The sequence below is a fragment of the Schistocerca nitens genome, chromosome 7 (genome assembly GCF_023898315.1).
Source record: "Schistocerca nitens isolate TAMUIC-IGC-003100 chromosome 7, iqSchNite1.1, whole genome shotgun sequence".
In the NCBI taxonomy this organism is placed as follows: Eukaryota; Metazoa; Arthropoda; class Insecta; order Orthoptera; family Acrididae; genus Schistocerca; species Schistocerca nitens.
The window spans coordinates 219925644-219951618 of record NC_064620.1 but is presented as its reverse complement, the minus strand read 5'-3'; the positions used below and the strand labels follow the sequence as shown (position 1 = coordinate 219951618).

General features: G+C 43.2%; 1 long non-coding RNA gene and 1 other non-coding gene across 2 annotated transcripts in view; both read left to right on the top strand.

The window, feature by feature from the left end:
* The window catches only part of LOC126195397 (uncharacterized), a 126646-nt gene extending 101717 nt beyond the window's left edge, over positions 1-24929 (top strand). Inside the window, exons 2-3 of the long non-coding RNA XR_007538600.1 lie at positions 16879-16935; positions 24844-24929. This is a non-coding gene — a long non-coding RNA (uncharacterized LOC126195397). The remainder of the gene's footprint in view (positions 1-16878; positions 16936-24843) is intronic.
* Trnas-acu (transfer RNA serine (anticodon ACU)) lies at positions 8345-8419 on the top strand. The gene has a single exon. It is a non-coding gene; the product is annotated as a tRNA-Ser (tRNA).
* Positions 24930-25975: the final 1046 nt, after the last annotated feature.

The window sequence follows — 25975 nt, the reverse complement described above, 5'->3', positions numbered from 1 at the left end:
CCTGCCACCATTAGCAAGTTTACAAATCCTGGCATATCGGAATGTTGAATACAAAGTTTTCCCTATGAACTCTGGGTGCTATTGTGACATCAGAAACATCATAGTCGCCAAAGAATGTACCAATTATTCTCACTGACAAGGGCCTGCCACTGATAAATACGTAATATGTGAGACATAGTTACTACAACTTAAAAATATATATATTTCTGCTGCTGTTTCTCTGTTTTGTTTATTTCATTGCAGTAGGGTACTCTGCTTGCCTCTGGAAGAACACTAATGATTGTGTAACTGACGCTAAGTGTGTGTTGTAGATTTATGAGTATACAACGTCCGTCCAAAAAAGTTCCGAGACTAACCTTATTCCAGGTGTACAAACATCTTGGCAACCGGACCTAACAATTGTAAACAACAGAAGTGCATTCGACCAGTCAGTTGTGAGCAGGTAGTGTTAAGTAGTGGACGTACGAACCTAGCATGTCAGTGTTGTTGTGTCACACATCGCAATGGAGCGACGAACTGAACATCTATTAAACTGAAACTTTCCTGGCAGATTACAACTATGTGCCGGACCGAGACTCGAACTCGGGACCTTTGTCTATCACGGACAAGTGCTCTACCATCTGACCTACCCAAGCACGACTCATGCCCCGTCCTCACAGCTTCAATTCCGCCATTACCTCGTCTCCTACTTTCCAAACTTCACAGAAGCTCTTCTGCGAACCTAGCAGAAGTAGCACTCTTGGAAGAAAGGATATTGCGGAGACATGGCTTAGCCACAGCCTGGGGGATGTTTCCAGAATGAGATTTTTCGCTCTGCAGCGGAGCGTACGCTGTTATGAAACTTTCATGGCAGATTAAAACTGTGTGCCGGACCGAGACTCGAACTCGGGTCCTATGTCTATCGCGGGCAAGTGCTCTACCATCTGAGCTACCCAAGCACGACACACGCGCCGTCCTCACAGCTTTACTTCCGCCAGTACCTCGTCTCCTACCTTCCAAACTTCACAGAAGCTCTTCTGCGAACCTAGCAGAACTAGCACTCCTGGAAGAAAGGATATTCCGGAGACATGGCTTAGCCACAGCCTGGGGGATGTTTCCAGAATGAGATTTTCACTCTGCAGCGGAATGTACGCTGTTATAAAACTTTCCTGGCAGATTAAAACTACGTGCCGGACCGAGACTCGAACTCGGAACCTTTGCCTTTTGTGGGAAAGTGCTATACCATCTGAGCTACCCAAGCACGACTCACGGCCCCTCCTCACTGCTTTACTTCTGCCAGTAGGCTAGGTTCGCAGAAGAGCTTCTGTGGAGTTTGAAAAGTAGGAGACGAGGTACTGGCGGAAGTAAAGCTGTGAGGAGGGGGCGTGAGTCGTGCTTGGGTAGCTCAGATGGTAGAGCACTTGCCCGCGAAAGGCAAAGGTTCCGAGTTCAAGTCTCGGTCCGGCACACAGTTTTAATCTGACAGGGAAGTTTCATAACAGCGTACACTCCACTTCAGAGTGAAAATCTCAATCTCTTAAATTGTTCAAGGCAGTCTCTAGAATGTTTTCAAGTAGACAAAAAATTATGCAAGTTGGCACCCACACCTTCACTCTCAACAAATAACGACGATTCGTAGACACCTAGCCTGACTTGAGTGAAATCCAAAATGCGTACAGTTCTTTTCTGGAAAAGATCATCACAGGTGACGAGATTGGTGTTACCAAAATGATCCTACCATAAAATGATAAACTGCAGAATGGGTCTCTGATGGTTCGCGAAGACCGAAGAATGTGCCAATGTGACGTATGAGTTGAATATCATCCCAGAGATGGACTTTCCTGACAGTTTCACATGGATGTTTTATGCGTTGTACTCAAGCTAGGGAGGGGGGGGGGGGGGGGGGCGGGATTAGCCGAGCGGTCTGAGGCGCTGCAGTCATGGACTGTGCGGCTGGTCCCGGCCGACGTTCGAGTCCTCTCTCGGGCATGGGTGTGTGTGTTTGTCCTTAGGACAATTTAGGTTAAGTAGTGTGTAGGCTTAGGGACTGATGACCTTAGCAGTTAACTCCCATAAGATTTCACACACATTTGAATATTTTTTTTGAGGGGGGGGGGGAGACTTTATAGAATAACTGAAGCATTAAAACTACCATCCTAACTTTCATCTGTTTTTTTATTAATTCGGTCTCGAAAGATTTTGGACTGATGCGGGTATACACTCCTGGAAATGGAAAAAAGAACACATTGACACCGGTGTGTCAGACCCACCATACTTGCTCCGGACACTGCGAGAGGGCTGTACAAGCAATGATCACACGCACGCCACAGCGGACACACCAGGAACCGCGGTGTTGGCCGTCGAATGGCGCTAGCTGCGCAGCATTTGTGCACCGCCGCCGTCAGTGTCAGCCAGTTTGCCGTGGCATACGGAGCTCCATCGTAGTCTTTAACACTGGTAGCATGCCGCGACAGCGTGGACGTGAACCGTATGTGCAGTTGACGGACTTTGAGCGAGGGCGTATAGTGGGCATGCGGGAGGCCGGGTGGACGTACCGCCGAATTGCTCAACACGTGGGGCGTGAGGTCTCCACAGTACATCGATGTTGTCGCCAGTGGTCGGCGGAAGGTGCACGTGCCCGTCGACCTGGGACCGGACCGCAGCGACGCACGGATGCACGCCAAGACCGTAGGATCCTACGCAGTGCCGTAGGGGACCGCACCGCCACTTCCCAGCAAATTAGGGACACTGTTGCTCCTGGGGTATCGGCGAGGACCATTCGCAACCGTCTCCATGAAGCTGGGCTACGGTCCCGCACACCGTTAGGCCGTCTTCCGCTCATGCCCCAACATCGTGCAGCCCACCTCCAGTGGTGTCGCGACAGGCGTGAATGGAGGGACGAATGGAGACGTGTCGTCTTCAGCGATGAGAGTCGCTTCTGCCTTGGTGCCAATGATGGTCGTATGCGTGTTTGGCGCCGTGCAGGTGAGCGCCACAATCAGGACTGCATACGACCGAGGCACACAGGGCCAACACCCGGCATCATGGTGTGGGGAGCGATCTCCTACACTGGCCGTACACCACTGGTGATCGTCGAGGGGACACTGAATAGTGCACGGTACATCCAAACCGTCATCGAACCCATCGTTCTACCATTCCTAGATCGGCAAGGGAACTTGCTGTTCCAACAGGACAATGCACGTCCGCATGTATCCCGTGCCACCCAACGTGCTCTAGAAGGTGTAAGTCAACTACCCTGGCCAGCAAGATCTCCGGATCTGTCCCCCATTGAGCATGTTTGGGACTGGATGAAGCGTCGTCTCACGCGGTCTGCACGTCCAGCACGAACGCTGGTCCAACTGAGGCGCCAGGTGGAAATGGCATGGCAAGCCGTTCCACAGGACTACATCCAGCATCTCTACGATCGTCTCCATGGGAGAATAGCAGCCTGCATTGCTGCGAAAGGTGGATATACACTGTACTAGTGCCGACATTGTGCATGCTCTGTTGCCTGTGCCTATGTGCCTGTGGTTCTGTCAGTGTGATCATGTGATGTATCTGACCCCAGGAATGTGTCAATAAAGTTTCCCCTTCCTGGGACAATGAATTCACGGTGTTCTTATTTCAATTTCCAGGAGTGTATGTAAGACTCCAGAAGTGTTGAGATGTATGAAATGATTAGAACGTAAGAGTTTTCATTGTCCTTCTCCATATTTAAATCTAACGACTTGTAGCAGTGGTAACACCGGTTCCCATCAGACCACCAAAATTAAGCGTTGTCGGGCTTGGTCATGACTAGGATGGGTCACCGTCCGGGATGCCGAGAGCTGTTTGCAAGCGGGATGCACTCAGCCCTTGTGAGGCAAATTGAGGAGCTAATTGACCGAGAAGTAGCGGCACCGGTAACGAAAACTGACAAAGGTTGGGAGAGTGGTGTGCTGATCACATGCATCTCCCTCCCCTCTCCCCGGATCCGCAACCGGTGACACCTAAGGGGTGAGTATGACACGGCGGCCGGTCGGTACCTTTGGGCCTTCAAGGCCTGTTCGGACGGTGTTTGTTTTTGTTTGTTTATGCGTATTTAAGATACTTACATTTGTTTCCCTATGATACTATCTCAGTTCTACGGGCCTAATTGTGTACCTCTTTACAAAATTTTTTCTCTCTTCATTGTACAAATAGTCAATGGAAGAGTAACTTATTATTATTATTATTATTATTACATATAAATCTGTCAGAAGGCAGGTTGCAGCTGAACTTTGATCTCAGAGTGTCCTATTCCTTGCGTTTTCTTAAGGTTTGGTAGAATACTTCTTGCCTCTCTCATATCTGTCAGGATTCTGTATCGCCTTATAACTCTGCTTCTTTTCCCTTCTAAGTTTGTAGCAATCAGATTTTTGTTTTGTTTTTAAATATCCAATATGGTTTCTCTTCTAGTATACATCACGAGAGTTTAGCCTTTCGTACCGTAGGTATATGAGGAATGCCTTTAAGATCTCTTCCCAAAGAAGGAACATAACCTACACCTCTCCCACAAAGACAGCATTCATAGGTAGGGACCGAACGATTGCCAGCATGAGTAATCCGCTTTATACTGCGATGAAGTAGGTGTATGGGAATTGCTTCTGAAATCACATCTACCGATCGTGGTCAGCAGCATGAGAATACAGAAGTAGTGGGAGAAAACTGCATTAGAGATCCATTCAGGAGATCGGTAATCCCACTGGACAACAATCTTTCATAATAACGAGGACTTCTACCAGATGCAGCAACTTTAGATTCAGTTAGCAGACTTGCGATTCTTGCCACGGGCACCGCAATATGCTGTCATAAGGTCCAATATAACAGTACATCGAACAAAACCATAATCATAATAAATGCAGTGGAAGCTCAGTATATTTCTAAAGTAGAACATTGATCCAATGGAGTTATTTTGGAGACTCTGAACGGAACAGCATTTCTAACAGCAGTGCTTCTTTTATTCAACTGCGAGGTAACGCTGTCGTAAAACAGTGGACTCGTGCGTGGGAAAACGCCATTTCACATCTGCCTTCGGCCATCCAGATGTAGCTTTCTTTGCGAAATCAGAGCTTGAGCTCCGTCAATAGTGACTTCGTCGTCGACGGAACGTTTCACCCTAACCTTTCTTCTTTCCTTCTTTACTCCGTACTCGTAACCAAAAAAGAAAATAATCGAAGCGTTGGGTATGTGTTGTTATAGAAGGATGCTGATGACTAAACAGACTGATAAGAACTTAGGAAGTTATCCGCAGTATTGGCGAGGAAAGGAATATGTAGAAAAGACTAATAAGAAAAAAGGACAGGGTGATAGGATATGAGTTAAAATACCGGTAATATTTTCCGTGGTACTATGGGAATCCATATAGGGTAAAAATTTTAGGGGACGACGAAGATTGGAAGATACTCTAATTGTTTTGTGGTTTTCAGAGCAAACAGTGGTTCGAGGCAGCTTTCCATGGTATTATATCTTCTGCAAGTTTCTGCACCACGGATGACTGCTGCAAGCTACATCCTTTTGAATCTGCTTACAATGTTGATGACTAGGCCTCACTCCAAAATGCGTTGCTTTGCCCGAGGTATAAATTGGGTTAGAACGTAACAGTTTGGTTGTAAGTAGGCGAAGCCAACGAATGTGACATTAAAAAAGAAAACTAGTTGGGTAACAGAATAATCTGTAGCTGTGCCCGAGATCTAGTTAGGTTGAACGGTGACAGTTTGGTTGTGAGTTGGCGAAGAAAACGAATATGCTACTACAAAAACCTGTTGTGATGACAGACTGATGTGTAGCTTAGCCCAGTTGAAAAAATCGCCAATCACATTACGTTATAGCCGCCATATTGTTTACAGCGTTTGTCGCATGTTTCCTATGTCACTGGTCAAAGCCGGCGACTCGCACTGAACATTTCTCTATATCCCAATTTCTTTCCCAATGTGTACTTAGTTTCCCTGGCTGCTCGCTCCGTGTACGGACTGAAGAACATTGGGGTTAAACTACAATCCTCTGGCACTCCCTTCTCAGTGACTGCTTCCCTTTCATGTCCTCCGACACCTATAACTGCAGTCTGGTTTCTGTACAAGTCGTAAATAATATTTCACTTCCTACGCCTCACCGGCGCCACAATTAAAATTCGAAAGAGCACAGTCTAGTTAAAATTTTCAAAAGCCTCCAAATCTACAATTGCCATAAATGTTGGTTTGCCTTTATTCAACTCGTCTTGTAAGATTAGTCATAGTACCAAAACTGCCTCGCATGTTTCTAATTTCTCTGGAATCCAAACTGCTCTTCCCCAAGGGTGGCTTCCATCAGTTTTTCCGTTCTTCTACAAATAATTCGTGTCTTAATTTTGCAATACTGACTTATTAAACTGGTGGTCCGGTCGTACTCACACCTGTGGTAACCTGCCCTCTTCGGAATTCGAATTATTACACTCTTCTTCCAATCTGAAGGTATTTCGCCTGTCGATTATGGATGGATGGATTGATGGGGTTAAAGGGACCAAACTACGAGGTCGTCTGTCGCTTGATCTTTTGTGTGTCAGGTCAGAAATAGTCCCCAGAGAGAAAGGACACAAAAGACCAATCCCAATGGACTCGACTGTATCCGAGAATCAAGTGAACTGAGAGAGAGAAACAAGCAGAAGTGGGAGAGGGGAAAGAGGGCGAAGGTGGGGGAATTGCCCTGCCCAGAAGCAACCAGATGCCCTCGGCAAACTTGATGCGACCGGAGACACGTCCTTTGTGTAGGTGTTATACTGACTAGGAGATGTCCCCAGCAATGGGGTCAGCTTTCTGAAATCGTCTCCACGGTGGTGTAGGCTAAGGTGCCGGGTATCACACCCTGCGGCCATTCACCCTGGTGGTCCTTCGTTAAAAAAAAAAAAAAAAAAAAAAAAAAAAAAAAAAAAAAAATCCGGAATTTTACGTGATGTTTAACAGAATGGTTGAGCTGTGAAGCAATTAAGGAACAAGCCTAACATACAAAATATTGCGGGTACGAATCTTGTTACGTGCGTTGGAATTTTTCATTTTTAAATTTTAATCGAAATAACTCTGGTCATTATTTTTATTCCATTACTTGGAATAAATGTAATTTTTTAATTTCTTTACTTTAGCACATTATTTTAATCACCGTGTTAACTTGTTCAGTTGCTCTCATTTTTTCTTCCTATCATTCAAAAATGGTCCAAATGGCTCTAAGCACTATGGGACTTTACATCTGAGGTCATCAGTCCCCTAGACTTAGAACTGCTTAAACGTAACTAACCTATGGACATCACACACAGCCATGCCCGAAGCAGGATTCGAACCTGCGAACGTAGCAGCAGCGCAGTTCCGGACTGAAGAGCCTAGAACCGCTCGGTCACAGCGGCCAGCTTCCTATCATTCATTTTTCGCTTGGAATCTTTATGGATGTGAATTTGATTCTTGTTATTTTACCTATCATAACATTTAAACATTTGAAACTGTCGGTATATCGGTTGAAACACGAGGCGAAATACTCTATTTGTATTGAATGTGCAGTAGCGTCAAAATTTATTTTTCTTATTTTTTTATTTTTTTACAAGACGTAGAATTTTTTGGATGGCATTGTCATACAGACATTTAAAACATAAATCCCTATTGCGCTGTGGACAAAGTAATGCAGATGAGGGTTTAATTGAAAGAAATTGTACATAAAATTTAATTCAAGCAAAATGAGAAACTAAATTGGAAATTTTTGGTAAGGTGTTGTGGGACCAAACTGCTGAGGTCATCGGTCCCTAAGCTTACGCACTACTTAATCTAACTCAAACTAACTTACGCTAAGGACAACACACACACCCATGCCTGAGGGACGACTAGAACCTCCGACGAGGCAAACGCGCGGGCCGTGACTTCAGCCTAGATCTCCATATAAACGATTTCAAAATGAATGCAACAATGTAGTCAAAAACATAAGACGATAAAAGAGAAGAGATTAAATAGAAGTTAATGCACAATTACTAAAGATTATATACAAAGATTCCAAGTGGAAAATTAATTGTAGGAAGAAAACATGAGAGCAAATTAAAAAATTAATACGGTGATGAAACTGATGTCACTAAGGAATACAAATGCAGAGAAATATATTTAACCCAAATTACAGAATAAAAATAATGAGGAAAGTCATTCCAATAAATATTTAAAAATAAAAAAATTCAAAGCACCTAACAAGATTTGAATCCAAAATCTTTTGCATGTGAAGCCAGTACACGTATGAAACTGATACATGTATGTACAGGGATTTCGGATAGGTGGCGCTTGGTGGGAATGTTAATCGGACGTGAGGCGTGCAGAGATAGTCCGCGCAGGTGCCGTAACACTGTGTCTCGGATGGCGCAGTGGTAAACGCGCGTGCCTACTAAGCAGAAGATCCTGGGTTCGAATCCCAGTCCGGTACAGATTTTCACTCGTCGCTACAGATTCCGCGAAATACCCCGATGCAGCCGACATCAGTAATCCCTTTCCTTTCTCTCTCTCCCCCCCCCCCCCCCCCCCCCCGCACTTCCACCTTCAGTTTGCATGTAATGAAGTCAGTACCTTACTCATTACACCGTGCAGCCAGTCTGTTAAACATTTCTTCTTTAAAGCTGCAGAGGATCACCCAAAGTACCCAAACTTTTTTTGTCGATTGCTTACAAACGAGGGGCCACCAGGATGAATAGCTTGTAGGTGTGGTAACTGAGACTTCAGCCTAGATCTCCATATAGACGATTTCAAAAAGTCGACCCAATCACTGAGGACATCTCCTTGTGAGGTAAGAGGGCCGGGATAGGAGTGGAATGGCCGACCGCGGTGGCCGAGCGGTTCTAGGCGCTTCAGTCCGGAACCGCGCGACTGCTACGGTCGCAGGTTCGAATCCTGCCTCGGGAATGGATGTGTGTGATGTCCTTAGGTTAGTTAGGTTTAAGTAGTTCTAAGTTCTAGGGGACTGATGACCTCAGATGTTAAGTCCCATAGTGCTCGGAGCCATTTGAACCTTTTTTAGGAGTGGAATGGAGAAGGGCGGCGTTAAACCAGTCGAAGACTGATGACAAGAAAAGAAAAGTATCACAATTACGCGAAAAGGGGACGTCCACAGTGCTGCTACTGTGAAACAGTTCGCAATTAGAGCCACGCGGGGTGGTGTGGCTGATGGATTATACTCGTCTCTCGTTTCTCCTGCGCTTCTCGCAACCTGTCGTCACTGAGACCTGCTGCTGCCATCCATTATCCGCACTCCATTTTTGTCGCCGGATGTATGACTGACAACCATATAATAGCTACGCTGAGTTTCATCTTTCAGTATTTACTCACGGAATGTAATTTTGCTTCTGACACTGTCGCAGATGCTCTCCCCTCGTTTTGTGGGGAAAGTAATAATGAAACGTAGCATATAATGTTCTATAAACACAGAGCATCGACTATATTACCATGGATGTTTGCAAAACAGACTATGAACCTGTTATTACGTGTTGCTCTTCCGGAAGCGTGCACACAAATTAAATTGTCACTGATACGTAGCTACCATCCATCACCCTCCCTTCGTATTTTGTTTGGCTGCGATATGAAAGTCTGCTCACGTGAGACGGACCCGACAGGATAAAAGTAGGCATGGAGTATTGTGTTGTCAGAAGAGAAGCAGTAACAGCAGAATTGTTCGGTCAGGAGAGCACACAAGGGGAGGCCACAACGTTTGGTATGCGGATTTACTGTAAATTTCGCGCACTCGTACTACTCCATGAGGATAACAAAATGTGTAAGCAGTAGCGCGTACTTCTCAAGCATTATCGAGGAAATCGCAAGATAATTTTGATCGTCAAATATATACCTATGCGTGGCCATTTTTACCATCACGCGGCGGCAGCCGAATTTAGCATTCAAGCCCCGTAATCGCTCGATCGAGTCCCGTTCGTCAGTTTTTTTAACACATTCTTTTTTTTTACTATTTGCATTGGAATTGACATAATGGGAAAAATACGTGTAATCGGATGAACTTTCATTAATTTTATAATGTTTTTTGGCATCTACAAATTTTTATTATCACAAATAATATAATATTCATAACTATCGACTAGTAAATGACCAAACACATAAAGTGATACTGAAAATGTATGATTGTCCGTGTCTTCAAAATTGTTCGTATTTAATCGAAAGAGAACGAAAAATTGCTTCTCGTGAAGACGCTATTAAAATACACTCGATACTGCATGACCAATTATCAGCGCCGATATTTAAGGAAATACTGCGTTATGCATGGTTTGCTTCCAAATTATCGGCTGAAAGAGAGGTTTCTGAAAATGTTAACGAGGTTTGTTTTTCCACGGAAAACCTCAAAAGACATTGCGTATACGGAGACATAGCATTTATTCAATGCAGCTGGTGCCTTTAAACTTTATGTTTTCCACGTTTTAAAGAAAAATAACATCCTGCAACTTGTACTCGTAATGTCGAAGGCGACGATTAATTGTACATCTTTCGAAAGCCGTATGTGCCGGTCAAAACTTGGAGGTAACAAGTCGTTTCGGGCTCCTTCTAGGTATAAGGGATTTCTCAAATCACGGACAGGCATACATTTTCAGTATCACATCATGCGTTAGGTCGTTTACTAGTCGGTAGTTATGAATATTATATTATTTGTGATAATAAAAATTTGTAGACTTCCAACTAACATTGTAGGATTGGATTGGATTGTTTGGGGGAGGAGACCAGACAGCGAGGTCATCGGTCTCATCGGATTAGGGAAGGATGGGGAAGGAACTCGGCCGTGCCCTTTCAAAGGAACCATCCCGGCATTTGCCTGGAGCGATTTAGGGAAATCACGGAAAACCTAAATCAGGATGGTCGGATGCGGGATTGAACCGTCGTCCTCCCGAACGCGAGTCCAGTGTGCTAGCTACTGCGCCACCTCGCTCGGTCAAATAACATTGTAAATTTAATAAATGTTCATACGATCACTCGTATTTTTCCCATTATATCAATTGTAATATGACTAGTAAAGAAAATGACTGTGTTGAAAATAAAAAAAAAGACGAACGGGACTCGATCCAGCGATTCAGCGATTACGGGGCTTGAACGCTAACCAATCGGCTGACGCCGCTTCGTGGTAAAAATGGTCTTGCACAGGTATATATTTGACGACCGAAATTATCTTGCAACTTTCTCAATAACGCTTGAGAAGTACGCGCTACTGCTTACACATTTTGTTGTCCTAATGGAGGACTACGAGTGTACCAAGTTTGAAGTAAATCCGCGTTCCAAACGTCGTGGCTTCCCCTTGTCAGTCACTTCAAATTGAGGTAAAAATCCACCAGGGCTACTTAAAATATTTTAAAGCTGTCCGAATCGACCTTTGGTGATTTTATTGTGAAGTGGAAACGCGGAGGAACATAGTTAAACCGAGACCCGGCAACAAGGGTCAAGCATTGCTGAAAGTAGTTGTAAAAATGGCATGTCAGCAAAGGAAATCACTCGTGAGTACTAAAATGTTACCAGCAGTCCTGATAGTGCTATAACTGTGATTAGGGACTTAAAAAACAATGGGTACAACGGTCGAGCATCTCTTCATAAGCCAGGTATTTCTGTAGCCAATGCGAAGTGACGCTTGAGGTGGTGTAAAGGGTGATGGCACTGGACAGTGGATAACTGGAAACAAATGATTTGGAGTGATGAAAGGTGATATGTCTTTCGGCAGTCCGATGGAAGGAGAACGTTACATGCCATTATGCGTAGTGCCAATAGTGGAGTGCGAATATGGCGTTACAGTATAGGGGTGTTTTCCGTGGTTGGGAAGTGGTCCCCCTGTTGCGCTTAAGAAAACGCTTAACACAGAAGGATATGAACACATTTTACAATATTGTGTACGTCATAGAGTAGATCTACAGTTCATGGCCAGTGATTATTTGCGTCGGCATGACGATGCATCCTGTCATGAAGCTGCATCAGTGATGCAATAGTTTGTGGAAAATAACACTCCTGAGACCCGACCTGAACCCTGTGGAACGCTTTTGGGACGAATTAGACCGTAGACTTCTCTCCAGACCCTAGCGTCCAACATGACTACCTTCTCTGGTTTCGGAGAATGGGTTGCCATTTCTCCACAGACATTCAGGTGTCTCATTCAAAATGTCCACATCAGATATCATGCCGTCATAAAGGCGAAGGGTGGAGACACTTCATACTGATGTACACTAACAGGTGTCCAGGATACTACCGATCAGATAGATTTGTTTTTGGAGGGGCCCGCCCTGAGCAAAACACAATTTTATCTTTTCCTCTATTTCCCAGAAGTTTCAGCACCATCAGTGGACTTTTATTTTCTTTGTTGTTATCACGTGCCATGGCTTCCCTGGGTTTTAATGTTTTTATTGCTCTTGTTTTCTTTCACAGTTTGTCAGTTTTTCTGATTTCCCCATTTTCTTCACTATGAAGATCTGTACAATGTAACGTTCACTGTCACTATTTGCAAACTTTACTCCACAGTGAAGGTAATGTGGAAACCACAAAAAATGGCAAACTATGGACGAGAACAAGAGCAATAAAAAAATAAGAACCCAGAAAAACCACAGCATGTGCGAACAAAAAAGAAAATAAAAGTTCTCTGATGTGCCTGGAACTTCAGCGAAACATGTCTGGAAAATAAAATAAAAGATAACATTGTGTTTTGGCAACGCAGATCCCTCCACAGACAAATCAGTTTGTAAGCAAAGATGGTCGGAAGAGCTTCAGCTTCAAGATAATTATTTGACAATTTCTTTTCCGGTTTGATTCAGTACCACTTCATTAATCAGTCAATGCACCTATCTAATCTTTGCGATCTTCTATAGTACCACATTTAAAAAGCTTCTAATCTCTTTTTTCTCGAGCTGCTTCCATCTTTGCCTGTCTGAACTGCTTATCATCCACGTTTTACTTCCACGCAAACCTACACTCCAGACAATTACCTTCAGAAAAGATTTGTTAACACTTCAGTTTACAATACCTATCAACAACTTTCTTTTTTTCATAAATGTTTTCTATGGAATAAGCTGCCATCATTCTACGAGGTTTGGAACTTTAATAGTGGCAACTATTTACTTCAGCTCGTACAAAATATATACGTTTCAAAGTTTTACTGACCTTCAGAGTAGTCACTAGCATTGTGTATAGCCCGTTGCCAGCGATGTGGAAGTCGTAGGATACTCTTAGCAGTGCCAGTTGTTTTGACAGTTCGAGCGGCGCGGTCTATTGCCCGATGAATTTGTAGCAGTTCTGAAGCGAATGCCGTGAAGTGTTTCCTTCAGTTTAGAAATCGAGTTGAACTCACGAGGGCTCAAGTCAGGAGAGTGCAGTAGGTGGTATAGCACATAGCAGCTCCATCAGTCAAACAAATCAATCAGTAAAGCACGTACAGTGCAAGCTGTTACTGATTTGTTTGACTGGTGGGGGTGCTAAGTGCTATACCACCTACTGCACTCCCCTGACTTAAGCCCTCGTGAGTTCTCGATTTCTAAACTGAAGGAAACACTTCACGGCATTCGCTTCAGAACTGCTACAAATTCATCGGGCAATAGACCGCGCCGCTCGAACTGTCAAAACAACTGGCACTGCTAAGAGTATCCTACGACTTCCACATCGCTGGCACTGGGCTATACATAATGCTAGTGACTACTCTGAAGGTCAGTAAAACTTTGAAACGCATCTATTTTGTACGAGCTGTAAATAAATAATTGCCACTATAAAAGTTCCAAACCTCATATATCCTCTCTACTTCGGCCGTCATCAGAAATTTTGCTGTTCAGGTAACGAAATTCTTCTACTACTTTTATTGTCTCATTTCTTAATTTAAATTCTTCACCATTCTCTCATTTAAAGGGAGACGATTGCGAAATTTAAATACTTTGAAAAAACTTGTAAAGTCCGAAGTTTTCGAGACAATGTAACTTAACTTGGCACAGTTGTTAAAAAATGTTATATGCGTGCACACGTAAGTTTCACACTTATTAACATCGAATACTTTTAACTGTAAACAATGGAAGTTTGTAAGGTGGGTACAAATGTTCCATTTTTGAAAAATGTATCAGGACGAATGTAATGTATTTTTGAAAGTTTCATATTCCATCATCACAAATATCTGTGTGACAGATTTTCGGTATCTTCTTTTGCTATCTTTTTACAACTCTTCAAATATCGGTGAAAAAATTTACCGAGTTTTAGGGGTTTTCTCTTACATAAAGGCCTTACTATTATATTAAACAAAAATTCCTTCCACAGAATTTTGCACTATAGTATATATCACGCCAAATTTAAGTACTATAACGTCAGTGGCTTGTGAGGAAAAAGTATATAAAGTTTGGAAAAAGTATATAAAGTTTTCAAAATGTCAGCTGCATCAATTCTCCTGTTATAAATATCGACACTGTGAAAGCTCCTGGGCAAATACTAACCTCTGCAGCGTTCGTAGTCTGCCGTGATTAGCAGAGGGACTAAACAAGCATCATACGTTGCAACCTCTACACCTACAGATATACTCCGCTAGCCACCAAGCGGTGTGTGGCGGAGGGCACTATTCGCACCAAAGTCATGTTCCCTCCCCCGCCCCCTGTTCCACTCGCGGATCGCAAATGACTGTCTGAACGCCTCAGTACGAGCTCTAATTTCCCTTATCTTTTAATGGTGATCATTGCGCTATATGAAAGTTGGTGGTAATAATATATGCTCTATATCCGCGGCCAAGATTGGATTTTGGAATTCAGTGAGCAGCCCCTTCCGTTTAGAGCGTCGGCTATCTGCAAGTGCCTCCCACTTCATACTTTCTATGAGATTTGTAACGCTCTCGCGATGGCTAATTGTACCAGTCGCGAATCTTGCGGCTCTTCTTTGGACCTTCTCAATCTCTTGAATCAGACGCAACTGGTGCACGAACAACACTCTAAGACTGGACGAACTAAAATATTGTAAACAATTTCGTTTGTTGAAGGACTGCATCACTTCAGGATTCTACCAATAAACCGCAATCTAGAGTTCGCCTTACCCGTTACTTGTGTTATCTGATCGTTCCATTTGAGATCATTTCGGATAGTCACACCCAGATACTTGACGGATGTTACCGCTTCCAAAGGCTGGGCATTTATGTTGTACTCGTATATTAATGGGAATCTTCGTTTTGTTATACGCAGTAGGTTGTGGAAACAAATCTTGTCTAGAAGCAAATCTTGTCTTCAGACATGGTTTTCCTATCGAAGAGTTGTAATTTTCATTAGGATTTTGAGTTTTTCCATGCACACACTTTTGTAGAGGTTCTGGATCCGCTAAACACCGAAATATTCGACATATTGTGAGTGCAGAAAACTGGGATAAAACACCGCAGGAATAAATAATATGAGGTTATACAGAATAAGAAAGAGGCTTGGCTTCGTGCAAGCTTTTGGCAGTTATTACTTTTATCAAACTTAGGAGTGGAATTGGAACGTAATATTCAGGAATTGAAATTTCAGTACCATATAGTTAATGAATATCAAATAAAAAAAAACACAATTTTGGTCCCTCCTTAATTCGACTAAATTCCACTGCACTTGTTTTACTTTTGTGGATGTTCATTTTATACGCCTTTTCAAGACACTATTTAACAATAAACTCAAAAATGCCGAAGTTGGCCCCATACCCAAGCAATGACAGTTAGGCAGCAAGCGGAAACAGCGAACTGCAATCCTGGACAAGGTCAAAGTGGAACTGGTTTGCCGTTGTCTTCCTCCAATCTATAATAAAACTGGATACTGTGTGCTGATGTGTTTATGCTGTTATGGATGAACAGAAGGCAGAAGGCGAAATCTGGTGCCAGCTCATAGCCCAGACTTGTCCAACAGCAGCCGACGTAGGGATCGTTACCAACAACGTCGCATGTCCACCCTCAACAGACACGGCGGAGACGTTTGCGATCTAAGCCAGTACACCACCACAAAGTCTGCCGATCAGGAACTTGACGACACAATACCTCGCCTGGTGGAGCTCATTTCTTCCACCATCAAGATTCGAATTGATTACTGATGAGTCGAGTGCCATCACAAAAGTGTGCATTAGCGACATCGGCTGCATAGGTCTATGACGGCTAAAATAAATAAACGTCTAACAACAACAATAGCGAGTTTTGGAGGAACAGTGTGACGACATAAGCGTTTATAAATCAGAGTCGTCAGTCATTGAGGTTCACATGGGCCTACAAAACATGTCTGCAAAATTTCTGCTAGCTACCCTGGACCTGTACCTCGCATGACCAATCGCCAGAAGGTTTGCACTACGTCTCTGTAAAAGAAACGTGGATGTATAAGAGGACATCACAGGAAGCATATTATGGAATAATAATAAACTAAATAACTAGTTGGCAATGAACTACAGAAATCTGGGATGCGCTGGAAACCGGCAGGACAGTTGGGCCTAGTTATGCAATAAGGATCCAACCACTCTTTTCTGAATTTTTGGATTTATATTGCAAAATATGCTTGAAGGTGTGTGACATGTTATGCAAAATAGAACCAGCTCCTTTCTGTAATTCTCTGCCATCTAGAGAGTGCAGAACCAACTGCCAGCGCTAGAATCAAAGGTGGAGTGATTTGCAATACGGAACCAAGTCGTGTGTTCATGAGCCGTCTATGTGTAGGTGTTTTTGTTACGACTGAAATAAACGAACTATTGTGATTTTGGTTTTTATATCACTTCCTTAGGAGAAATAAATGACAATGAACAAGTTGTCTAGAGGAAAAAAACCTGGTGTCTTTGTGTTTAGATCACGATGTGAGTTTGCAGGTTGGTGAAATAAATAATATTTTTAATACTTTGTGCACATCTAAAACACAGTATTTTGTAGGTGATATTACTTACAAGGCCTTGCTTGTTGTTGTTGCAGGAAGGGGATGTTACGGAACAATTTCCACGGGCCCAAAAAGAATCAAGAGAATGTGAGGTTAGTATAACGTTTTAACTAACTTATTTTTTATGACTGACATTGATGTTGAACTGGGTGATATATTCATGGTACTGCATACTAACAAGAGTCTATCTTTTGTGTATTACATGAAGAAGACGGAAATATCATATGTGGGTTAGGACAAGGTGTCGTGGATATTAACGGGTCTATAGATATGGAAAATTCAGTTACGGAACATGATGCAGAAGACAGATATAGTGGTGACGACAGTAGCAGAGGTAAACATAAAGGGAGGCCCACAAAAGGCAGGAAGAGAAAATCTGGAGGTTTGTCAAGAGAGCAGCGGAAGATCCTAAGAAGTACTAACAAAAAATATGTTAACGCTGCAAAGAAATCAGTGGAGCCAAAACTGTCTAGACATCACAACTGCAGCTGTTCAAGAAATGTAATGACAAAATAATCATACTGGAGAGGAAACTTTGCTTTTATAGTTTTTGGAAAAGTGGAGATTATAATATACAAACTGCAGTGTTAGGTAGAATGATTAGGCACCATGAAGTCTACCGTCTCAGAGGAAACAGAGACAATAATAAACATACTTACAGTAGGATTTACGCAATTAATGATATTAGAGTTTGCAGGGATTTGTTCTGTCAGACATTGCGTATTTCAACTAAGAAGGTGAATACAGCAATGGAGAAGAGCAGATCCAAAGTTAACAATGCATTATTAGATAAAAAGGGATGTAGTGGAGGTCCTAGGAAGATTACAGATCAGTAAAAACGGGACGTTATGCACCATATTAGTAAGTTCCCAAAATATGTAAGTTACTACAGCAAAGACAAGTCAGATGCAGAACACATTGCACCTGACTTAACGATAAGCAAAATATTTTGAGTTATATAAGGAGGTCCATAGTGATACTGTCTCATTTTCCAAGTATAAGGAAGTATTTCTGAAAGAATGAGAGTTTCACTCTGCAGCGGAGTGTGTGCTGATATGAAACTTCCTGGCAGATTAAAACTGGGTGCCGGACTGAGACTCGAACTTGGAACCTTTGCCTTTCGCGGGCAAGTGCTCTACCAACTGAGCTACCCAAGCACGACTCACGTCCGGCCTCACAGCTTTACTTCTGCCAGTACCTCGTCTCCTACCTTCCAAACTTTACAGAAGCTCTCCTGCGAACCTTGCAGCACTAGCACTCCTGAAAGGTACTGGCAGAAGTAAAGTTGTGAGGACGGGTCGTGAGCACTTGCCTGCGAAAGGCAAAGGTCCCGAGTTACAGTTACGGTCCGGCACACAGTTTTAATCTGCCAGGAAGTTTCATTTCTGAAAGATTTTGATTTAAGAAGAAAGACACTTCAGAAAGACACATGTAATTTTTGCGACAAAAATAAGGCACAAATTGTATCAGCAAATGCTGCAGTGGATAAGGCAATGCTCAAAGATCAGCATGACAAACACATATACAGAGCAGAACAAGCTCAGAAAATGCTGAAAGAAGATACGATTAGAACTCAGGAGGTAGATCAGACTGAAACATTCACTTATGATCTAGAAAAAACATTGCCATTACCACGGATACCAACAAATATCTTTCACGAAAGATATCTCTGGATGTACAACTGTGGAATCCATACTGGCAAATGTAATGAAGTGCACTGCTATACCTGGATTGAAGACACTGATGGCCGTAGGGCTCAAGAAGTTGGGTCATGCCTTCGACGCCACATACTGAACAATGTAAATCATGGAGTGAACGAATTGGTTTTGTGGTCGGTTTCATGTGGGGGACAAAACTGTAATATAAAAAGAGTTTTAATATTAAAAGCAACTCTAGAAGAGCATAGTTCTTTGGAGACAACTACATTGAAATATTTTATCTCAGGCCATTCTTTTTTGCCTAACGATAGTGACTTTGACGATATAGAACGCGCTCTGAAGATGCACGATAGACTCTATATGCCGGAAGACTATATCCATGTAATACAGAGGGCAAGGAAAAAGAATCCCCTACAGGTCCATAGGATGCAAAAACATGACTTTAAAGGAACCGGAGAACTTGAAAAGAGTATCGTTAATAGGAAACAAGACATACATCAGAACAAAACAAGCTGGCTGCAACTCCGTCGATTAGAATCTTAAAGAGCAAAACCTTCTCTGTATTAATGAATACAGAATTAGATGAGAATTTTGTTGAAGTTGATGTCAAGAAAACAGGAGCTCGTCGCCCAAAGTCTGCAGTAAACTTCTCATCGCTCCTGTTACCTTTGTGTCCTAATGGAAAACCTACATCACAGCCAAAATTGGATGACATCGCGTCCATTATCCATCTCGTTCTGAGTGATGCTACCAGGTTTTACAGCAATCTTTCAGTAGATTGTGGTATGGTGGATGATATTGATGGGGTTGGTGGGGAGCTGGAATTCACCTTGGAATAACATCGGATTCATTGTGCAAAATGAATATTTTTCTTGCTATTTCATTGTATTATGTTCATATTGTTTGGTAAATAATTGAAGCTCAATATATTAATATTTGCACACATCACTACTGCCAGGTTTCTCAAGCTCCTGATGGACACTAACTACCCAGTCCCTCAAAATACAACACAAAAGATCCAAGTGCCATTTTAACTTATTGAGGTAAGCAATAAGGAATCAACTCCCATTTAGGCCCTTTACACCTAGGGAAATCTATATTTTATACCTTCTTTATTTTAGACGTTGGTATCTAAAACGTACACTGTAATAGCATTCTCACCTAGTCTATATTGTACTTGCAGAATTTTATTTTTAGTGTTTTGAAAATGATCTAGCTCAAAACTATGAATCTGGAGTTGGTTCCATATTGCATAACTGGGCCCAGTTGAAACCTAGCTTAGACGTTAAGGAGGTCCCGAGCCAGATGAAACGCTGCACTCTAATCATAAAAGATCATGCACTGTTGTTGTGTATACTGCACAGATACTGGGGCTGGAAAATCGTTTGCATTAAAAAAAAATTACAGTCGTCTCCAAGTGGATAAATACAGGTCCTGTTTTGTTTTCAAGGGACTCATCCATGGGGCCCATGGAATATCACGATATGGCTACCCAAATCATAACCGAACCCCTGCCATATTTCACTGGTGGGACGTAAACTCGGCCAGAAGTTAGTGTGAACCAAGACCCATCAGACCAGATGGCTTTTTTCCCTCGCTTGACAGTCCAGGTTTTTGTCTTTGGCACCACGTTTTCCTATTATCTGCCTTTGCGTCACTAATGAGTGGTTTTGGAATTCCAGATCGCACTGGCAATGCCCTGTTAATGGAGCTTCCTTCGTGTTGTTTCGATGCTGACAGGCTTCACGAGTACGACGTTCAGTTCTGCAGTGACGTTTGCAGCTCAAAAATTGCTAAAATGGCTCTGAGCACTATGGGACTTAACATCTGAGGTCATCAGTCCCCTAGAACTTAGAACTACTTAAACCTAACTAACCTAAGGACATCACACACATCCATGCCCGAGGCAGGATTCGAACCTGCGACCGTAGCGGTCGCGCGGTTCCAGACTGAAGCGCCTAGAACTGGCTGTTTGCAGCTGTCGTCATCTTTCTTTTCGTCGAATATTCCTCAGTAATCGTCCTTCACGATCACTCAACACCACTTTCGTCCACGCTGTGACTTAGCGGATGATGTTTCTCCGCTTTCCCTGTATACAGCATAAATCTCGGATATGGAGACTCTCGAAACACCAGACACGTCTGCTACCTTGGTTACGGAAGCGCTGACCGTTCGACCACTAACAATTTGCCCGTTTTCTAATTCACTTAGCACTGACATAATGCACTCACAACTATACAGAACGCTATTCTGAACGCGACTCACACTTGTAATGTATTGAGGACATCGCACAAGTGACGTTCGCGGTTATACAGTATACAACAGACCTGCGTAGCATGTTATGTTCAGGCATACATTTCTCATGGTTTTTCCATATTTTTTATCCAACCCCTTTTCTTGCCACATACACGAAGCGTTGGTGGCTCATCCAGCTGGAGAAGGAAACTTTGAGTCAGAGAGGAGTGCCGAGTCCGAAGTCGAGTAACAAGAAGATTGTTCGCCTCAGCGTTTTTGGAAGAAACTGCACCATGTCTTCCCCACTACAGTTGTGTACCCTCATTTCCAGCCACTTTTCCTTCGATGACGCACGACCCAGTGCCTGAAGAGCGAGGTCACTGCACGGAGGCGGCTGGCACAGAACAGGTACTGCCGGCGCCTCCTTGTCTGTCGTGTCCGCCAATTCATCGCTCCACATTCTCCCATAACGTGCTGCTCGGCAGAATTTCTCTCTTCCCTATTTGTGTTATTACAGAAGACCTTGCAAATCACCAACTACAACAGAAGACTCGCTTCATTTGGATACTCTCGCACATGGGAGTCTTCTTTAACAAATAATGATTTTAGTTTGGCGCGGAGCCACAGTCATAGAAAACTTTTCGAAAGATTTAATCGCCTGTACAACAGGTTTTATTCCGCAATCCAAATTTCGGCCTTAGGCACCTATCAAGTATCAAAGTATAAAAAGTCATTAGACTTGAGTAGAAAAGAAGTCATTGTCAAATTATGTGTCCAGTTACATAAATCATTTTTGTCAAAAGCAAATGCGAGAACATTTGTGTGACAGGCTAATTCAATGGCAATTAGTATGACTTTTTCACCTGATACCGTTGCAGCATAAAACAGTTCACCAGCTCACAGGTTTTAAACTTCGCTACACTGTGTCTGGCAGGATGGACGTAAATGAAAAGTGAGGTGTCAGGTCAGAGGGGTGCTCTGAACACAATTTCGACACAAAGCAGCTCAATAGGCTGTGGAGTGGAAGGGGTAGGCTAGCAATAGAACAGTGCATCACCATTGACTAGACACTCATTTATTGAACACGTAAGTCCGGTATTACCCAAAAGGAACAATCAGTACAAATTACAAAATAATATTCTTTTCCTTTAAGTCACTCAAACATTTAAACAGGCAAATAGCAATCATTTAACTGAAAGCCTTTTAAGAAAGCAAGACTAGAAAATTTGAATGATGAGTTAATATCATATTTAAATAGGCTCTGACCGAGCACATATTTTAAAACGAAATACTTCCTTTAAGGAACCAGCGATCAAAATTAATTACAAATCCTCAACAACCATATTACATCCAAGACATTTAAGATTAAACAGTAATATATAACATCAGAGAGCTGCAGTTCCAAGTTTTAAGCAGCACGTTTCAGATGGACTGCACTGCAACAGTACAATACAAGTCCCTCAGAGGATCTCCCCACACAGGAAGTTATTGCCGCAATCGACAAAATATCAACATCATTCCATGTACAGACCTAAAACAGACCTAAAACAAACTAAAAGCTCTCTTATGTTTGGTTCTGTTAATTCCCTTTCAACATAACATACATCACAAGTCTAGCCCTAGGACGGCACCGACACACCGCAATTTAGCACGCGAAAAACTACAGCGATGCACTCATCACGTATCCTTACAAAATCCAAGAACAGAGAGCCGGCTCCCCAATAGCGGAACATTTAACCACGCGCAGCGTGCGGGTTTGCGGGATGATGATCTCGCCCTTAACCTCAACACCAGTTCAAATACTAGTCATCCTACAATCTTGAACCACCATACACATTCCTTCAGTTACTGCTTAGAAAGCCAATGTGATAGGCAATCGGACCAGCATATGATAAAAGCTTAAGCTGTTTCCTTACTGGACAGCCCTTATGAATAGTAGCGTAATTTTTTTTTAAACGTGAGCACACCCACAATCAAAAGACAAACTACGCCAATCATGAGGACAGTAGCACATAAACAGGCAGCAATGGTAACTTCTGCTTGGATTGGCTACAAATCATCGCGTGATTTAACCCACCAGAGAACAGTCTTTACAACATAACCATCAATACAATAGCAAATTACTCACACGATTTCGATTCGCAAAGCCATAGACAAAACGTGGAGAACGTATCACTTAGACCAACATAATGGTGCTCCCTCAGCTACCCCAAATAACTGACTCCCTTAGTTGCACAGCAAAGAACCAGACCTAATGAAACCACCACAGTTTTCGCCTCTAAATTGTCACAGTACAAGTGAGACTCAATCACAAATGTAATTTTACATCATCATTTCCCGTATAGTCAATACAAGCGTCTGATTTTCACCCGTTTATAACGGCAGGCAGCAACATCGTACGGAAAAGAGCGTAGACACAAGCTCTTACCAATTCTCTTCTCCGAAAGCAGCCACCGCAACTCTCGGGAACCACTGGGACATCCAATGCAAAAATCGTTACTCCTTCACACAAATTACCGGACGCCCGCTTCCCGCTGCTTGCTACGGCGCCTTCCGTTCAGAGGCAACTTATATATCTCCATGCGATAGATAGGTCCGGTCCCACACTAGCTGCGTCAGTCAACCCGACAACCGTCTTCCACCACACCACGTCCCGGAGCACCCCCCCCCTCCCCCCCCCCCCAGGACCTCGCCTCGTTACACCTCGTGTAGGCCCCAGAGGGCGCTGCTATCGATATGAGCTGCCACAGTTCAAAAAGGTTCCTAGCTCTCGCTTTTTATGTCCATGTAAATAAAACAGCGGTAGAAAGTTGCAATTTATCTGAAATTCTAAATACATTATAAAATTTATACGATGATGCCCTCTTGTAATCACATATTCCGAGCCAGCCACGCTTCGAAAAGGTCAGAACAAGTATATGTTTCATCAGAACTATCAATTGCCTGAAACCTAATTAATGATGACCCCTCTCTCGTCTTTATAGCATGACTATTAAAGACACTCCTTACTGCAACTGTGATCTACAAATCCTTGAACCGCCCCATCCTTTGTTATGCCAGCGTTGCCTGGATTTCCGCTCCTCCCAGGTCCTATAAAGCCCTCCAACTCCTTGAACACTATGCACTCTGCCTCGACTTCCTTATCCGCCTTCCATCCCCCATGCGCATCCTTTATGACCTCATCCCTCACCTTCTTCTTTCCCCTGAACACATCCACACCCTGTATATTGCCCGCCAACTCTATCCCCCCCACCCCCTGGTGTCCCCTTTCGTCTCCATCCCCAGCCCGTTGCTGCGCCTTAACCGTTGTGTCCCACCCTCTCTCCTTCTTGATACCCTCCACCTCCTTTCCCAATGCAACTTCCAGCACCTGCCGTTCCCAGATGATGAGCTTCGCCCTGAAGTCTACCCCTCCAACCAATTCAAAACCCACCTTCCTCTGGCCTCCTCCTCAGGGGTCCCTCTCCTCCCCCTCCCTTCTCCTGAGTGGCTTTCCCCCTCCTACACCCCCTCCATCTCCCATGCTCCCCTTCAGTGTCTCTGCACTCCCTTCTGCCTTGTCTTCCCTCTTCATCTCCCACCCTGCCCATCTGCCTCTTGGTGCGCCTCCTGCCCCTTTTTTTTCTCTTCCTCCCATCCCCCAGCCTCCCACCGCACCTTCCTCCCCCCTTTTTCCCTCCTCTCCAGCCTCCAGTCCCTCTGCAGGTCCCTACCTCCCTACCGGCGGTTTTTTTATGCTTAATGAGTGCTCCTTTTATCCTGTGGCCGACTTTTAACTTGTGTTTGCCTCCAGTGTTTTTTAAGTGCACTTTGATTTGCCAGCTGTGTTCTTTTAAATTTATCTCGACTTTTTAACTGTCCACCAGTGCATGTTCCCATCTTAGTGTGTATTTTAACTCCCATCATTGTTTACTATGTTTTTTATGTCCCCCTTTTTATCCCCCCTTTTTTACGTAATCACCCTTCTGTATTTTTTTAAAGCCAATTGGCTGAAGAGTGGTGTACTGTGCCACTGCCAGCCCTTTATTGGAATGAAATTCCAATTAAGAAAAAATACTATGATTACATTACAATTGAAGGTTCTAATCACACATTGTTTGCGTGCAGGAAATGAGTATCCAAGTGTCATCTGGTCTTACCTGGAGTTGTGGACGTTAGCAGAGCTGCAGTATATTGAAGGATATCTTATAGGTATGAAATCCTTAAATAAATCTTGTTCATAAGTATCCATGTTACGCCTTCTATATATTTCTTATCGACAGAGTTTAGTCGATTTTTCGTTACATCAGTAGCTTCGCCCCTTAGAACTTAGCACCTGAATTTAGACAAATGTGAACACATTCTGTAGCAACTCGTTGTAGACAAATAATTTCAGGAAAGTATACTGAGAACAGCTGCGAAGTTGACATGTCTGAGTAGAAACTTCCAGTAATGTAAAAGAAGAAAAAGTCCTTTTTGACGAATGCCTTTACCGTATCGTCTTCCCTCGACATGCGTAAAGTAAAAAGCTCATATGTCGATCGGATTCGTATCATGTTGAAGTACCACGGAACAGCAAACAAATATAAAGAAGGGTCTCAAAATAATCAGAGGCTCTTGATGAAAGGACTGAAGATCCTTAACCAGCAGGCACTAGAATAAAGACGCCAAAACTGTCGAAAAAGCTTGATTAGAAAATTCAGAGAGCAGGTTTCATTCAATAATCTGAAAACATTTTTCAGCCTCCTAATTGTCGTTCGTGTATGAAAGTTACAGTTGGGAAGACGAGGAGGCGTTGGATGAAGAGTGCACCAGTAATTTTTCCAGCGTTACGTTCTCGGTATGGCTCATGGGTAACACTGAGAATGAACTTGTCGCGATTTGCTAGCGTCAGAGTCATGTAAATGGACTGCAGAATCTTGGAGACTGACTGTTGCGTGTTGGATAACTTTCGTGGCGATATGAATTCGTCAGCAAAGCGAGTGTTCAGTTACCATAAATTGTTTTCTCATCTACAAAGCTTTCTCGAGGAAAGAGATTTAGAAGTAGCCCTTTTCACTTAGAGACGTTTTCTTAATCCATGTCTATTATTTAATCTCTCATACAATGCGTTGCATTTTCTGTATAATACTTTGGCACCAGTAAGTCACTAACATAACTGTCGTGTAGTTGACAATATTTCACTGATATGACGTTTGTTGCAACATTTGCGCGGAAAAGGTTCTCTTACTGCAAAAAAATACAACGAACAGGATCCGGC